Source organism: Aulostomus chinensis, chromosome 1 (genome assembly GCF_037954235.1).
Source record: "Aulostomus chinensis isolate RoL2024-O1b breed Wild chromosome 1, RoL_Achi_v1.0, whole genome shotgun sequence".
NCBI lineage: Eukaryota > Metazoa > Chordata > Actinopteri > Syngnathiformes > Aulostomidae > Aulostomus > Aulostomus chinensis.
The window spans coordinates 14,950,074-14,969,353 of record NC_141320.1 but is presented as its reverse complement, the minus strand read 5'-3'; the positions used below and the strand labels follow the sequence as shown (position 1 = coordinate 14,969,353).

General features: G+C 39.7%; 1 non-coding gene across 1 annotated transcript; it reads left to right on the top strand.

Moving 5' to 3' along the window:
- The first annotated feature begins 15,315 nt into the window (after positions 1-15,315).
- trnal-cag (transfer RNA leucine (anticodon CAG)) lies at positions 15,316-15,398 on the top strand. The gene has a single exon. It is a non-coding gene; the product is annotated as a tRNA-Leu (tRNA).
- The last annotated feature ends 3,882 nt before the right edge of the window (positions 15,399-19,280 follow it).

The following is a 19,280-nucleotide window of genomic DNA, read 5'->3' as shown; positions in this document are numbered from 1 at the left end:
AGTTCATTAGCAATTCTTCCGACATCACTGTCGCAATATTTTGAGTTTCGCAGCAACTCTTACTACATGACTGTCAGCATCACTTTGAGGTTATTCGAAACTTTCACTCCATTACTGTTAGCATCATTTTGAGTTCATTAGCAATTCTAACTAAATCACTGTCGCATCATTTTGAGATCTTTAGCAATTCTTCTGACATCACTGTCGCATTATTTTGAGGTTCGTAGCAACTCTTACTACATGACTGTCACCATCACTTTGAGGTTATTCTCAACACTTACTACATTACTGTTAGCATCATTTGAAGTTCATTAGCAATTCTTACTAAATCACTGTCGCATCATTTTGAGTTCATTAGCAATTCTTACGACATCACTGTCGCATCATTTTCAGATCATTCGCAATTCTTCCGACATCACTGTCGAATTATTTTGAGGTTCGTAGCAACTCTTAGTACATGACTGTCAGCATCACTTTAAGGTTATTTGAAACGTTCACTCCATTACTGTTAGCATCATTTTGAGTTCATGAGCAATTCTTACTAAATCACTGTCGCATCATTTTGAGATCTTTAGCAATTCTTCTGACATCACTGTCGCATTATTTTGAGGTTCGTAGCAACTCTTCCTACATGACTGTCACCATCACTTTGAGGTTAATCGAAACACTTACTACATGACTGTAAGCATCACTGACTTGATGAGCAACTACCACTACATTACTGTTAGTATCATTTTAAGTTCATTAGCATTTCTGCCTACATCACTGTCGCATAATTTTGAGATCTTTAGCAATTCTTCTGACATCACTGTCGCATTATTTTGAGGTTCGTAGCAACTCTTCCTACATGACTGTCAGCATCACTTTGAGGTTGTTCGAAATACTTACTACATTACTGAAAGTATCACTGAGTTGATTAGCAACTATCACTACATAACTGTTAGCATCATTTTAAGTTCATTAGCAATTCTTCCGACTTCACTGTCGCAATATTTTGAGGTTCGTAGCATCTTTTACTACATTACTGTTGCATTATATTGAGGTTTGTAGCAACTCTTACTACATGACTGTCAGCATCACTTTGAGGTTATTCGAAAGTTTCACTCCATTACTGTTAGCATCATCTTGAGTTCATTAGCAATTCTTCGGACATCACTGTCGCAATATTTTTAGGTTCGTAGCAACTTTTACTACATTACTTTCGCATCATTTTCAGGTTCGTAGCACCTCTTAGTACATGACTGTCAGCATGACTTTGAGGTTATTTGAAATGTTCACTCCATTACTGTTAGCATCATTTTGAGTTCATTAGCAATTCTTACTAAATCACTGTCGCATCATTTTGAGATCATTAGCATATCTTCTGACATCACTGTTGCATTATTTTGAGGTTCGTAGCAACTCTTACTACATTACTGTCGCATTATTTTGAGGTTCATAGCAACTCTTAGTACATGACTGTCAGCATCACTTTGAGGTTGTTCGAAACACTTACTACATTACATTAGGCATCACTGAGTTGATTAGCAACTATCACTACATTACTGTTAGCATCATTTTGAGTTCATTAGCAATTCTTCCGACATCACTGTCGCAATATTTTGAGGTTCGTAGCAACTTTTACTACATTACTGTGGCATTATTTTGAGGTTCGTAGCAACACTTACTACATGACTGTAAGCATCACTTTGAGGTTATTCGAAAGTTTCACTCCATTACTGTTAGCATCATTTAGAGTTCATTAGCAATTCTTACTACATCACTGTCGCATCATTTTGAGATCATTAGCAATTCTTCCGACATCACTGTCGCAATATTTTGAGGTTCGTGGCAACTTTTACTACATTACTTTCGCATTATTTTGAGGTTTGTAGCAACTCTTACTACATTATTGTTGCATTATTTTAAGGTTCGTAGCAACACTTACTACATGACTGTCAGCATCACTTTGAGGTTATTCGAAACTCTTACTACATTACTGTTGGCATCATCTTGAGTTCATTAGCAATTCTTCCGACATCACTGTCGCATTATTTTGAGGTTCGTAGCAACTCTTACTACATTACTGTCGCATTATTTTGAGGTTTGTAGCAACTCTTCCTACATGACTGTCAGCATCACTTTGAGGTTATTCGAAACACTGACTACATTACTGTAAGCATCACTGACTTGATTAGCAACTACCACTACATTACTGTTAGCATCATTTTAAGTTCATTAGCATTTCTGCCGACATCACTGTCGCATCATTTTGAGATCTTAAGCAATTCTTCCGACATCACTGTCGCATTATTTTGAGGTTCTTAGCAACTCTTACTATATGACTGTCAGCATCACTTTGAGGTTGTTCGAAACACTTACTACATTACTGTAAGCATCACTGACTTGATTAGCAACTACCACTACATTACTGTTAGCATCATTTTAAGTTCATGAGCAATTCTTCCGACATCACTGTCGCAATATTTTGAGGTTCTTAGCAACTTTTACTACATTACTGTCGCATTATTTTGAGGTTCGTAGCAACTCTTAGTAAATGACTGTCAACATCACTTTGAGGTTATTCGAAACACTTACTACATTACTGTAAGCATCACTGAGTTGATTAGCAACTATCACTACATTACTGTTAGCATCATTTTGAGTTCATTAGCAATTCTTCCGACATCACTGTCGCAATATTTTGAGGTTCGTAGCAACATTTACTACATTACTGTCGCATTATTTTGAGGTTCGTAGTAACACTTACTACATGACTGTAAGCATCACTTTGAGGTTATTCGAAAGTTTCACTCCTTTACTGTTAGCATCATTTTGAGTTCATTAGCAATTCTTCTGACATTACTGTCGCATTACTTTGAGGTTCGTAGTAACACTTACTACATGACTGTCAGCATCACTTTGAGGTTATTCGAAACGTTCACTCCATTACTGTTAGCATCATTTTGAGTTCATTAGCAATTCTTACTAAATCACTGTCGCATCATTTTGAGATCATTAGCAATTCTTCTGACATCACTGTCACATTATTTTGAGGTTCGTAGCAACTCTTACTACATTAATGTCAGCATCATTTTGAGTTTTTTAGCAACTATCACTACATTACTGTTAGCATCATTTTGAGTTTATGAGCAATTCTCACGACATCACTGTAGCATTGAATTGAGTTCATTAGCAACTCTTACTAAATGACTGTCAGCATCACTTTGAGGGTGTTCGAAACTCTTACTACATTACTGTTAGCATCATCTTGAGTTCATTAGCAATTCTTCCGACATCACTGTCGCATCATTTTCAGATCATTCGCAATTCTTCCGACATCACTGTCGAATTATTTTGAGGTTCGTAGCAACTCTTAGTACATGACTGTCAGCATCACTTTAAGGTTATTTGAAACGTTCACTCCATTACTGTTAGCATCATTTTGAGTTCATGAGCAATTCTTACTAAATCACTGTCGCATCATTTTGAGATCTTTAGCAATTCTTCTGACATCACTGTCGCATTATTTTGAGGTTCGTAGCAACTCTTCCTACATGACTGTCACCATCACTTTGAGGTTAATCGAAACACTTACTACATGACTGTAAGCATCACTGACTTGATGAGCAACTACCACTACATTACTGTTAGCATCATTTTAAGTTCATTAGCATTTCTGCCTACATCACTGTCGCATAATTTTGAGATCTTTAGCAATTCTTCTGACATCACTGTCGCATTATTTTGAGGTTCGTAGCAACTCTTCCTACATGACTGTCAGCATCACTTTGAGGTTGTTCGAAATACTTACTACATTACTGAAAGTATCACTGAGTTGATTAGCAACTATCACTACATAACTGTTAGCATCATTTTAAGTTCATTAGCAATTCTTCCGACTTCACTGTCGCAATATTTTGAGGTTCGTAGCAACTTTTACTACATTACTGTTGCATTATATTGAGGTTTGTAGCAACTCTTACTACATGACTGTCAGCATCACTTTGAGGTTATTCGAAAGTTTCACTCCATTACTGTTAGCATCATCTTGAGTTCATTAGCAATTCTTCGGACATCACTGTCGCAATATTTTTAGGTTCGTAGCAACTTTTACTACATTACTTTCGCATCATTTTCAGGTTCGTAGCACCTCTTAGTACATGACTGTCAGCATGACTTTGAGGTTATTTGAAATGTTCACTCCATTACTGTTAGCATCATTTTGAGTTCATTAGCAATTCTTACTAAATCACTGTCGCATCATTTTGAGGGTGTTCGAAACTCTTACTACATTACTGTTAGCATCATCTTGAGTTCATTAGCAATTCTTCCGACATCACTGTCGCATTATTTTGAGGTTCGTAGCAAGTCTTACTTCATGACTGTCAGCATCACTTTGAGGTTGTTCGAAACACTAACTACATTACTGTAAGCATCACTGACTTGATTAGCAACTACCACTACATTACTGTAAGCATCATCTTGAGTTCATGACCAATTCTTCCGACATCACTGTCGCAATATTTTGAGGTTCGTAGCAACTTTTACTACATTACTGTCGCATTATTTTGAGGTTTGTAGCAACTCTTACTACATTATTGTTGCATTATTTTAAGGTTCGTAGCAACACTTACTACATGACTGTCAGCATCACTTTGAGGTTATTCGAAACTTTCACTCCATTACTGTTAGCATCTTTTTGAGTTCATTAGCAATTCTTATTACATCACTGTCGCATTATTTTGAGGTTCGTAGCAACTCTTAGTACATGACTGTCAGCATCACTTTGAGGTTATTCGAAACGTTCACTCCATTACTGTTAGCATCATTTTGAGTTCATTAGCAATTCTTAGTAAATCACTGTCGCATCATTTTGAGATCATTAGCAATTCTTCTGACATCACTCTCACATTATTTTGAGGTTCGTAGCAACTCTTACTACATTAATGTCAGCATCATTTTGAGTTTTTTAGCAACTATCACTACATTACTGTTAGCATCATTTTGAGTTTATGAGCAATTCTCACGACATCACTGTAGCATTGAATTGAGTTCATTAGCAACTCTTACTAAATGACTGTCAGCATCACTTTGAGGGTGTTCGAAACTCTTACTACATTACTGTTAGCATCATCTTGAGTTCATTAGCAATTCTTCCGACATCACTGTCGCAATATTTTGAGTTTCGCAGCAACTCTTACTACATGACTGTCAGCATCACTTTGAGGTTATTCGAAACTTTCACTCCATTACTGTTAGCATCATTTTGAGTTCATTAGCAATTCTAACTAAATCACTGTCGCATCATTTTGAGATCTTTAGCAATTCTTCTGACATCACTGTCGCATTATTTTGAGGTTCGTAGCAACTCTTACTACATGACTGTCACCATCACTTTGAGGTTATTCTCAACACTTACTACATTACTGTTAGCATCATTTGAAGTTCATTAGCAATTCTTACTAAATCACTGTCGCATCATTTTGAGTTCATTAGCAATTCTTACGACATCACTGTCGCATCATTTTCAGATCATTCGCAATTCTTCCGACATCACTGTCGAATTATTTTGAGGTTCGTAGCAACTCTTAGTACATGACTGTCAGCATCACTTTAAGGTTATTCGAAACGTTCACTCCATTACTGTTAGCATCATTTTGAGTTCATGAGCAATTCTTACTAAATCACTGTCGCATCATTTTGAGATCTTTAGCAATTCTTCTGACATCACTGTCGCATTATTTTGAGGTTCGTAGCAACTCTTCCTACATGACTGTCACCATCACTTTGAGGTTAATCGAAACACTTACTACATGACTGTAAGCATCACTGACTTGATGAGCAACTACCACTACATTACTGTTAGAATCATTTTAAGTTCATTAGCATTTCTGCCTACATCACTGTCGCATAATTTTGAGATCTTTAGCAATTCTTCTGACATCACTGTCGCATTATTTTGAGGTTCGTAGCAACTCTTCCTACATGACTGTCAGCATCACTTTGAGGTTGTTCGAAAAACTTACTACATTACTGAAAGTATCACTGAGTTGATTAGCAACTATCACTACATAACTGTTAGCATCATTTTAAGTTCATTAGCAATTCTTCCGACTTCACTGTCGCAATATTTTGAGGTTCGTAGCATCTTTTACTACATTACTGTTGCATTATATTGAGGTTTGTAGCAACTCTTACTACATGACTGTCAGCATCACTTTGAGGTTATTCGAAAGTTTCACTCCATTACTGTTAGCATCATCTTGAGTTCATTAGCAATTCTTCGGACATCACTGTAGCAATATTTTTAGCTTCGTAGCAACTTTTACTACATTACTTTCGCATCATTTTCAGGTTCGTAGCACCTCTTAGTACATGACTGTCAGCATGACTTTGAGGTTATTTGAAATGTTCACTCCATTACTGTTAGCATCATTTTGAGTTCATTAGCAATTCTTACTAAATCACTGTCGCATCATTTTGAGATCATTAGCAATTCTTCTGACATCACTGTTGCATTATTTTGAGGTTCGTAGCAACTCTTACTACATTACTGTCGCATTATTTTGAGGTTCATAGCAACTCTTAGTACATGACTGTCAGCATCACTTTGAGGTTGTTCGAAACACTTACTACATTACATTAGGCATCACTGAGTTGATTAGCAACTATCACTACATTACTGTTAGCATCATTTTGAGTTCATTAGCAATTCTTCCGACATCACTGTCGCAATATTTTGAGGTTCGTAGCAACTTTTACTACATTACTGTGGCATTATTTTGAGGTTCGTAGCAACACTTACTACATGACTGTAAGCATCACTTTGAGGTTATTCGAAAGTTTCACTCCATTACTGTTAGCATCATTTAGAGTTCATTAGCAATTCTTAGTACATCACTGTCGCATCATTTTGAGATCATTAGCAATTCTTCCGACATCACTGTCGCAATATTTTGAGGTTCGTGGCAACTTTTACTACATTACTTTCGCATTATTTTGAGGTTTGTAGCAACTCTTACTACATTATTGTTGCATTATTTTAAGGTTCGTAGCAACACTTACTACATGACTGTCAGCATCACTTTGAGGTTATTCGAAACTCTTACTACATTACTGTTGGCATCATCTTGAGTTCATTAGCAATTCTTCCGACATCACTGTCGCATTATTTTGAGGTTTGTAGCAACTCTTACTACATTACTGTCGCATTATTTTGAGGTTTGTAGCAACTCTTCCTACATGACTGTCAGCATCACTTTGAGGTTATTCGAAACACTGACTACATTACTGTAAGCATCACTGACTTGATTAGCAACTACCACTACATTACTGTTAGCATCATTTTAAGTTCATTAGCATTTCTGCCGACATCACTGTCGCATCATTTTGAGATCTTAAGCAATTCTTCCGACATCACTGTCGCATTATTTTGAGGTTCTTAGCAACTCTTACTATATGACTGTCAGCATCACTTTGAGGTTGTTCGAAACACTTACTACATTACTGTAAGCATCACTGACTTGATTAGCAACTACCACTACATTACATTTAGCATCATTTTAAGTTCATGAGCAATTCTTCCGACATCACTGTCGCAGTATTTTGAGGTTCGTAGCAACTTTTACTACATTACTGTCGCATTATTTTGAGGTTCGTAGCAACTCTTAGTAAATGACTGTCAACATCACTTTGAGGTTATTCGAAACACTTACGACATTACTGTTAGCATCACTGAGTTGATTAGCAACTATCACTACATTACTGTTAGCATCATTTTGAGTTCATTAGCAATTCTTCCGACATCACTGTCGCAATATTTTGAGGTTCGTAGCAACATTTACTACATTACTGTCGCATTATTTTGAGGTTCGTAGTAACACTTACTACATGACTGTAAGCATCACTTTGAGGTTATTCGAAAGTTTCACTCCTTTACTGTTAGCATCATTTTGAGTTCATTAGCAATTCTTCTGACATTACTTTCGCATTACTTTGAGGTTAGTAGCAACTCTTAGTACATGACTGTCAGCATCACTTTGAGGTTATTCGAAACGTTCACTCCATTACTGTTAGCATCATTTTGAGTTCATTAGCAATTCTTACTAAATCACTGTCGCATCATTTTGAGATCTTTAGCAATTCTTCTGACATCACTGTCGCATTATTTTGAAGTTCGTAGCAACTCTTACTGTATGACTGTCAGCATCACTTTGAGGTTGTTCGAAACACTTACTACATTACTGTAAGCATCACTGAGTTGATTAGCAACTATCACTACATTACTGTTAGCATCATTTTGAGTTCATTAGCAATTCTTACTACATCACTGTCGCATCATTTTCAGATCATTAGCAATTCTTCTGACATCACTGTCACATTATTTTGAGGTTCGTAGCAACTCTTAGTACATTATTTTTGCATTATTTTAAGTTCATTAGCAATTCTTACTACATTACTGTCAGCATCACTTTGAGTTTATTAGCAACTATCACTACATTACTGTTAGCATCATTTTGAGTTTATGAGCAATTCTCACGACATCACTGTAGCATTGAATTGAGTTCATTACCAACTGTTACTAAATGATTGTCAGCATCACTTTGAGGTTGTTCGAAACTCTTACTACATTACTGTAAGCATCACTGAGTTTCTTAGCAACTATCACGACATTACTGTTAGCATCTTCTTGAGTTCATTAGCAATTCTTCCGACATCACTGTCGCAATATTTTGAGTTTATTAGCAACTTTTACTACATTTCTTTCGCATTATTTTGAGGTTTGTAGCAACACTTACTACATGACTGTCAGCATCACTTTGAGGTTATTCGAAAGTTTCACTCCATTACTGTTGGCATCATTTTGAGTTCATTAGCAATTCTTACTACATCACTGTCGCATCATTTTCAGATCATTCGCAATTCTTCCGACATCACTCTCGAATTATTTTGAGGTTCGTAGCAACTCTTAGTACATGACTGTCAGCATCACTTTGAGGTTGTTCGAAACGTTCACTCCATGACTGTTAGCATCATTTTGAGTTCATTAGCAATTCTTACTAAATCACTGTCGCATCTTTTTGAGATCTTTAGCAATTCTTCTGACATCACTGTAGCCTTATATTGAGTTTCGTGGCAACTCTTACTACATTATTTTTGCATTATTTTAAGGTTCGTAGCAACTCTTACTACATTCCTGTCAGCATCACTGAGTTTCTTCGCAACTATCACTACATTACTGTTAGCATCATCTTGAGTTCATTCGCAATTCTTCCAACATCACTGTCGCAATATTTTGAGGTTCGTAGCAACATTTACTACATTACTGTCGCATTATTTTGAGGTTCGTAGTAACACCGACTACATGACTTTCAGCATCACTTTGAGGTTGTTCGAAACTCTTACTACATTACTGTAAGCATCACTGAGTTAATTAGCAACTATCACTACATTACTGTTAGCATCATTTTGAGTTCATTCGCAATTCTTCCGACATCACTGTCGCAATATTTTGAGGTTCAAAGCAACTCTTACTACATTACTGTAAGCATCACTGAGTTTATTAGCATCTATCACTACGTTACTGTTGGCATCATTTTGAGATCATTACCAATTCTTCTGACATCAGTGTCGCATCATTTTGAGATCTTTAGCAATTCTTCTGACATTACTGTTGCATTATTTTGAGGTTCCTAGCAACTCTTACTACATGAGTGTCAGCATCACTTTGAGGTTGTTCGAAACACTTACTTCATTACTGGAAGCATCACTGAGTTGATTAGCAACTATCACTACATTACTGTTAGCATCATTTTAAGTTCATTTGCAATTCTTCCGACATCACTGTCGCAATATTTAAAGGTTTGTAGCAACTTTTACTATATTACTGTCGCATTATATCGAGTTTCGTGGCAACTCTTACTACATTATTGTTGCATTATTTTAAGGTTCGTAGCAACTCGTACTACATTACTGTCAGCATCACTGAGTTTCTTCGCAACTATCACTACATTACTGTTAGCATCATCTTGAGTTCATTCGCAATTCTTCCGACATCACTGTCGCATTATTTTGAGGTTCGTAGCAACTTTTATTACATTACTGTCGCATTATTTCTAGGTTCGTAGCAACTCTTAGTACATGACTGTCAGCATCACTTTGAGTTTGTTCGAAACACTTCCTACATTACTGTCAGCATCACTTTAACTTTATTAGCAACTATCACTACATTACTGTTAGCATCATTTTGAGGTTAGTAGCAACTCTTACTACATGACTGTCAGCATCACTTTGAGGTTATTCGAAACTTTCACTCCATTACTGTTAGCATCATTTTGAGTTCATTAGCAATTCTTACTACATCACTGTCGCATCATTTTGAGATCATTAGCAATTCTTCTGACATCACTGTCACATTATTTTGAGGTACGTAGCAACTCTTACTACATGACTGTCAGCATCACTTTGAGGTTGTTCGAAACACTTACTACATTACTGTAAGCATCACTGAGTTAATTAGCAACTATCACTACATTATTGTTAGCATCATTTTGAGTTCATTAGCAATTCTTACGACATCACTGTCCCATCAGTTTGAGATCATTACCAATTCTTATGACATCACTGTCGCATTATTTTGAGGTTCGTAGCAACTCTTACTACATGACTTTCAGCATCACTTTGAGGTTGTTCGAAACTCTAACTACATTACTGTCAGCATCACCGAGTTTATTAGAAACTATCACTTCATTACTGTTAGCATCATTTTGAGGTTAGAAGCAACTGTCACTACATGAGTGTCAGCATCACTTTGAGGTTGTTCGAAACTCTAACTACATTACTGTCAGCATCACCGAGTTTATTAGAAACTATCACTCCATTACTGTTAGCATCATTTTTAGTTCATTAGCAATTCTTTCGACATCACTGTCGCAATATTTTGAGGTTCGTAGCAACTTTTACTACATTACTGTCGCATTATTTTGAGGTTTTTAGCAACTCTTACTACATGACTGTCACCATCACTTTGAGGTTATTCGAAACTTTCACTCCATTACTGTTGGCATCATTTTGAGATCATTAGCAATTCTTACTACATCACTGTCGCATCATTTTGAGATCATTAGCAATTGTTCTGACATCACGGTCACATGATTTTAAGGTTCGTAGTAACTCTTACTACATTATTGTTGCATTATTTTAAGGTTCGTAGCAACTCTTCCTACATTACTGTTGCATTATTTAAATGTTTGTAGCAACTCTTACTACATGACTGTCAGCATCACTTTGAGTTTTTTAGCAACTATCACTACATTACTGCTAGCATCATTTTGAGTTTATTAGCAATTCTTCTGAAATCACTGTCGCATTATTTGGAGGTTCGTAGCAACTCTTATTACATTACTGTCGCATTATTTTGAGGTTTGTAGCAACTCTTAGTACATGACTGTCAGCATCACTTTGAGGTTGTTCTAAACTTTCACTTCATTACTGAAAGCATCACTGAGTTTATAGCAACTATCACTCCATCACTGTCGCATCATTTTGAGGTTCGAAGCAACTCTTACTACATCACTGTCAGCATTACTTTGAGGTTATTTGAAACTTTCACTCCATTACTGTTAGCATCATTTTGAGTTCATTAGCAATTCTTCCGACATCACTGTAGCATTATTTTGTGGTTTTTAGCAACTCTTTCTACATTACTGTTAGCATCACTGAGTTTATTAGCAACTATCACTACATTACTGTTAGCATAATTTTGAGTTCATTAGCAATTCTTATGACATCACTGTCGCATCTTTTTTAGATCATTAGGAATTCTTCCGACATCACTGTAGCATTATTTTGAGGTTCGTAGCAACTCTTACTACATGACTGTCAGCATCACTTTGAGTTTATTAGCAACTATCACTACATTACTGCTAGCATCATTTTGAGTTTATTAGCAATTCTTACGACATCACTGTAGCATTAAATTGAGGTTCGTAGCAACTCTTGCTACATGACTGTCAGCATCACTTTGAGGTTGTTCAAAACTCTTACGACATTACTGTCAGCATCACTTTGAGGTTATTCGAAACTTTCACTACATTACTGTTAGCATCACTTTGATATCATTAGCAACTATCACTACATTACTCTTAGCATCATTTTGAGTTCATTAGCAATGCTTCCAACATCACTGTCGCATTATTTTGAGGTTAGTAGCAACTCTTACTACATGACTGTCTGCATCACTTTGAGGTTATTCGAAACTTTCACTACATCACTGTCGCATCATTTTGAGATCATTAGTAATTTTTACAACATCATTGTCGCATTATTTTGAGGTTATTAGCAACTCTTCCTCCATTACTGTTAGCATCATTTTGAGTTCATTAGCAATTCTTCCGACATCACTGTAGCATTATTTTGAGGTTTTGAGGTACCTTTGTTTGTAACCGATCTGCTGACCAGCGAGACGCCACCACGCACGGCTGTCGGCTCCGTAAAGGAGGGAGAGAAAGTGGAAAGGACGGAGAAGGGTCGGACCAGGTCTATTTCTAGGTGACCACTCACTATCGTCTGCCACACTGCCCCTCATGGTGGGGAGTGTAGCGCCATCCTGCCACAGTACATTTGTTTCATTCTTTTGCTCTTGCACTTTCATTAAAATGGACTTGACTTGAGAACGTTTTGTTTCAAAATATAGATGAATTCCCAGATTTATAGGTAGCATGAGTATGAAGTTGCACTTGCACCTGGTGGGAAAATGTCCTCTGCATTTGACTCTAACTATGTAGGAGCAGTGGTAGCAGTGTCAGCCTGGGGGCTTGGTCAAGATCAATGACAGGAGTAGCAGACAGGTAATATCCATAGCATGCATGTTGTTTGAGAGGAGTAAGGGTACACTGTTGGTCTCTCACCTGATGCGCTGTCATCAGCACAAATGATCTGTTCCTAAACATCAAAATCTACCATCCCCCTGATTGTTTTTTACAACTGGAGTACTGGTTAACACTTTAGAAAGCCTTCATTCAGAGCTGTGAAGAACCTTGAACCTGATATCCCAGACATCAAAGTGGGCCACTAACTGGCCAGATGAAGCTATGCTAGGCTGCTGTATTCTGAAGAGCTAAAGTAGCAGCTTCTGAGAGGGATGCTAACCTGGATGTGTTCATCTCCTACTTTAATATCAGCCCCCAACTTGGAGCTCTGACAGCCTCCAGCTTGTTGTTCCTGTTTCTGCTTCAGTCAACAGGGAACTCCAACCTGCAGTAGAATCTTTCAACAACAATGGAATAGAAAAGTGAGGAAGAAAAACTAGAATAAACTTACAAAGCTGAGAAATGTTCATGAAGAAGAAAGGCACACGTTATGATTGAGGCCAGAAACTAAAACTCCACACCAAATGTACTTTGACTTGTAGGATAATGAACTTGAATGTGTTGAAACAGCAGATCAATGAATCCACTACCACACAACAAGATGATGACCCCCTACCACAAGATGGCGTCACAGATCCTGACGGTCTGTGCAGGAAACACCGAGCAAAACATTACAACAAAGCTCCTGTTGTTCCCTCCAGGAAAAACTGTGGCTCTGATGAGAAAAGGATCCCAGCCTCCTCTGAGGATCCATGGCCGCACCATTGGGTAGAAGGACGATGGGGTCGGCACCAGGAGGAACCCTGGTGTCTCCGATGCAGGGAAGATGGAGCAGTGAAGAGGCCACATTGTGGCGTCCTAAAGAGGACATTTGGTGGAGCCTGAGACAGCAAACATCACGCCCCCTTCATCAGAAGAACCACAGCACCAGAAGAAAGAATCCCGGCAGTGACGACAGGGAGGATCAGGGTGACCTCCTCACCTCCACCTTTGAACCTTCAAATGAACTTTAAAAAGCTTTAGAGTGGAGAAGGTTTTTTAAAACATTTTATTGTTTTTTCCTTTCATTCTCATTTGTGCGATTGTCTGATTTATTAGCAATAAACACTGTCTGCTGGGTTTACATTGACTGTGATTCTCTTTTTGCATGCAAGTTGAAAGTTCTGCCAATAAAAACCACGAGTATTTGAAGACCAAAGGAAGAACCCCCAAAGTCAGGACCCTGAGATCAAAGTGAGCGCTCTGATCTCAGAGGTCTGGGATATTTCCCATCCCATGGCCCTTCAAATAAGAGCCCTGTGTCTCTGTCTCAAAGTTTTCAACCGTATTTGTTTGTTAAATTAAAACCAGACGACCACTGTGGTCCTTTTTACATGGTAAGTAAAGCACAGATGCCCTGGTGGACCTGTTGGCACCCTGGACTTTGAATCCAGTGACCTGAGTCCAAGTCTCAGTTCCAGCAGGTTTCCTGCAGCCTTCAGCAGAGCTGCCATGTTTCTCTGTAGAGAACTAAGTGATGCTCTCAGCAGGTTGAGGGCACCACCAACAAGTGAGGTAGGAACCTCTGACTTCCTTCTTGTCAAACAGGAAACTCCTAATACCTCATTTGAGTAAAGTACCTCATATTCCTGACATCCAAGTAGTAGTGAAGTGGAGGAAGAAGGGAGGAGATCTCCAACAGGATCCTTCTTTCCTCTGTCCTCCTTGATCTCATGGATCACCACAGTCAAGGGGAGACCCAAGCTCCCGGATGGATCTGGCACTCAGGAACTGCTGAGTTTTCCAGTGGACTTTGTTCCATCCATGGTTCAGGAACAGGACTCCTCCTGGTTAACCTGGTATCTTTCCACCCAACTGTGGGTTCTTGGAGAATTTTTCATGTCATGTCAAGAAATCAGGCTGGTGGGTTTTTCAATGAGAGAAATTCTGGTAACTTAATTAAGTGGCATGTTTGTTGAAGCAGTAATTAACTGATAAATTAAGGAAGGCCTGGCCAGTCTTTGCTCCCAGGTCACACGATGGAGTTAGAAAGTCCTGAATAAATCTGGAGTTCTATGATTTCCTTGTGGTTCATGATCCTTTTGCCAATGTAGTCTGGAACAAGAGCAAGATGAACCTCCAAATAGCAACAGGTTGATTGCAGGTGATGTCAAGTGGTATTTAGAGGAACCTCCTCATTGTGTTTGGTTCCATGGTGGAAGGGTGAGAATTCTGGATCCAGTGATCAGAGTTCAAGTCTCAGAAGGACCTTCCTGTCTGGAATGTGTCCCATGTAACAAACTGATCAAGCGATGTTACGTGGTTCAAATATTCTGGTTCATTTCTTCCTGCCATGAACTCAGACTGTGTGTTTAATGTTAACAATAAATGTAACAACTAAGGAGCCAGTAGCTCCTGTGGAAAAAATTCTACTTTGTCAGTGAATGAATTGATTTGATATTGAAGTCTGCAACTGTCAGTGTCTGTCAGGATGGCCGAGCGGTCTAAGGCGCTGCGTTCAGGTCGCAGTCTCTCCTGGAGGCGTGGGTTCGAATCCCACTTCTGACAAAGTACATTTTCTCCACATTCCTATGCATCCACAGTGGTAAATTCCAAACCCAGTTGAAGCTGCTCTCCACTGATAGGAGTGAGTGGTTGAACTGGCAGCAGAGGAGGCAAAGGAGCTTCCCTGTGACGGTCCAACATCGCCTGGTTTCCTCCAACATGGAGCAGCCACCAAACTCTAACTTCAATGTTGGATCAAAGTCTGCTGAAGAAATGTGTTTTCTTTTAATTCACATTTTGTCCATTAACTTCATAATCAGAGACTCCATCTCATCACATGACTAAAGTCTGGGTTCTGGATTGGTGGTAAAATATCCTTCCATGCCCCTCACTAGTTTGCACACAGAAAAGCATATTTTACTGGTTTCAAATCTCTTAGCTTGTTCTCTCTCTTAAAGCAGCTGAGGCAGCTTTCATTGTGTGATTTATTTTCAAATATAAATATGGAACAGAACCATTGGAATCAGACGTCAGGACATTTGAAGGAATGTCAATCTCCTGTTGAAATGTTGCAGTGTGCAGCTGAGGCTCTCTGGCAGTGGCACCAGGAGCCACAATGGCAGAACCTGGACCCTCCTGGAGGAGAACCACAGGTGAGGGCCTTCTTGGCTCCAGATTGATGGAAATCAAGTGTCTGAGGCTGTTAGCAGCCATTAAGTTGATCTGGTTGGCACTGGTATTTGTTCTTGCTGCAGCTCAGGAGTGATTCAGGAGAAGAGTTTCAGAACAGCCCAGGTTGGGGACTGGAATTTTAGAATTTCCCCTGGAACCAAACAACCTTGGAGGGTAAAAGCTCCAATCCTAGCCACTCAGATGCAGCAGCAGAAGAAGCTGTCATCCACCCTGACAGTCAGAGCATCAAGTCAAGAAAACATCACCATCTTGTAGTTCCAAACCTCCACCTGTCAGATTAAGCTACTTCTGATTGTGGGACTTTAAACTTGAACACAATGGAATTTGGACAAGGAGTTTTCCTTCCAGTCCAAACATCATCGTCCAGCCTCCAACCAGAGGTCCATCAGTTATCATGGAGCCACAGGTGGAGTCTGGATTCTTTTCAAGAATGAGACGGCAGTGACAGTCCTGCCAAGTGACATCACTGACATGACAGGATGACTTCAGTCATGTGACTGGATGACTTCAGTCATGTGACTGGATGGCAGTGCAGATTCCAATGTAGAGGTTGGGGAAATAGTCTCTGAGAATCCAACTTGAAGCCATGCCCTCCTTGTTCTTCAAAAACCCAAACAGCGACCATCAGTCTCCCACCAATCCTGTACTTGGGTTCAATGTTGCTGTTCCATTTTGCAGCATTCATCCCCTCATTCTGGAGGCTTTAACATGAAAATGCAAATGCTGTGAGACACAAATGCAAATCAGAGTATTTGACCAGAGGTGACATATCTTTAAATGCCTTTCTTGTTATATTTGTTATATATGTTCTGTATGGTTATATTTGTGATGGTTGTTATGGAGTTTATGGTTATTATCTCTGTTTCTTGTGTCTTTGTCTTTGTTGTCCTCCCCTTCGTCCGTCCTGGATTTTTGACCTTGGTTGCAGGAAGCGTGTGACCTCAAGTCCTTTTTCTGTGTTGCTGAACGTAGAGCCTTGCTTCATTGTGCTCGCTAAAGTGTGATCCTCCCTGCTAATTCCTTATTTCATTGACTAATTACCCACCAAAAATGAATACCTACTTGCTTTATTTGGCTGAAGTTTAAAAGACCATCATTCTGGTAGCAACAGTCTTTCTGCCTTGTAAATTCTCCACTCCAAGCTAACGATGGCTTCTCCCTCTTGTCCTCCTCTCTCCTGCTCAGAGTGCCACATGTTTTCTTCCTCCTCTGCCTCCTTTAGTGATACTGATAAGTGTGTTAAATGTAGTTTTCTTGTTGTGTTGGAGGTGAGGCTTAGCGAGGTTGAATTGGACCTGCAGCTGCTCTGCACCAAAGCTGCGAGAGCTAGCCAATGCTCACTAGCTGGTGCAGACCAACTTAGCTTAGCTCCTGGCTTAGGCCCAACTAGCGCTCCCCCAGAAGCTCCCAAGCATCTGGGAGAGCGCCAAGAAAAGTTGGGCCTAAGCTAGGATGTGCTTGCTCATGAAGAATTGTTGGGTGTAAATTCATTTAAGGAGTGTTGAACTGGACCTGTTCTACTTGTAAAGTGTAACTTTTGTTATTTGGTGCTTTACAGGGTGATGACTTGCTGGGGACACTTTATCACACCAGTGGACAAACATCAGCATTCATCACCCAGCAGCTCCTCTGATCAACAGAACAAGTTAAAGTATTCTGAGAAGGAGGGCATCGATCCCTCTACCGCTCTCATGCTAAGCTAGCGCTCTACCATTGGAGCTAATTCCCCTGTTAAGGAGCACAGCAGATGATGCACGTTGACCTTCATGCATGGTTGAATGAGCGTCACCAGTTGAAGCTTCTCTGGTTGACCAATGTCATGGAGACCAAGGGTTCCATGACATCAATGATTAATTGAAGGTAGCATTTGTCTTGGTATTAACAGTTTATGTAAATTAGAGGCACACACATGTTAATGGTGAGGTTTATTGAATCAGCAAACAAGTGAAACATTTTCTATGCCATGTGTTCCAGGGAGGGACCTGGGAAGCACAGGGGGACCGGCCATCCTGCCTGTGGAAAATGAAGACCCCAGTGTCAGTCAGTGGTAATCACTGTGCAAGGCCTGGTATTTAGTGTTGATCTAGTTTGTCTCATGTAAATGTGGCAGTTTCAGTCGTCACGGTCAGTCCTCACCCCTTCCTGGTGGTTTCCTTAAAGGGGGTGGAGCCAAAAGGGGAGAGTGGCCCAAGGAAGCTCCTTAAGAGCTGTAGGTGCAAACCTTTGCTCCCAGATGGGGGAGGGGGTACAATCACAGGCAAGGTTCATTGAATGATTATGTGGATGTATGACTGAGTTGGTGTAGTAGTCTGGAATCATGTATATATTTAGTCAGGTTAAGTTGTTGAGATGGTGCTGGTTTGATGTAAATATTGATTGTAGAGCATGGTTGTGGTCTCACCTCCACTCTATGGGCCATCCATCGTCATCTTCTGCTTATTCCTTACTAGTAAGGGTCACGGGGGGGGGGGGGCTGGAGCCTATCCCAGCATCTATGGGCGAGAGGCGGGGTTCACCCTGGACAGGTCGCCAGTCCATCGCAGGGCCAACACACAGAGACGAACAACCATTCACACTCATACCTACGGTCAATTTAGAGTATCAATCAGCCTCGTCCCCTAATTGCATGTCTTTGGACTGTGGGAGGAAGCTGGAGTATCAGAGAGGACGCACGCAGGCACGGGCAGAACATGGAGACTCCACACAGAAAGATCCCGCGCCCGAGCCAGGACTCGAACCTGGAACCTTCTTGCTGTGAGGGCACAGTGCTAACCACTGCACCACCGTGCAGGGCCGCTATGGGGGCTGGTCTGTCTAATTTCCTGCAGCCAGGAGGGAATTAAAGGCAGTCAGGGGTTTTTAATGTAAGTTGATGGTGTCTCATGCAATCTCTTTCAATACTCCAGTGGTGGTTTAAGTGAAGAAAAACATGGGTTAGTCAGTAGGACTCTGTGTGTGTGTGTGTTTGTGTGTGTGTGTGTGTGTGTGTGTGTGTGTGTGTGTGTGTTTCCATGCAGGTTTTCCCTCGTGACAACCGATTTGATTTGGAAACCATCTCATCTAAATCTCCTCTCCAAAAACCCTCTTCTGCAACTTTGTACCCAAGTTGTCTCCTCATCAGGCACCACAGTATCCAGTAGGTTCAGTTCAAACAGTCATCAGTGATTAATGTTCATGTTCAATGATGAGGTTTTGATTTATTCTTCCAGAATCATCTGAACAAACCCTCCTCAACACTGTGAAGCCTTCATC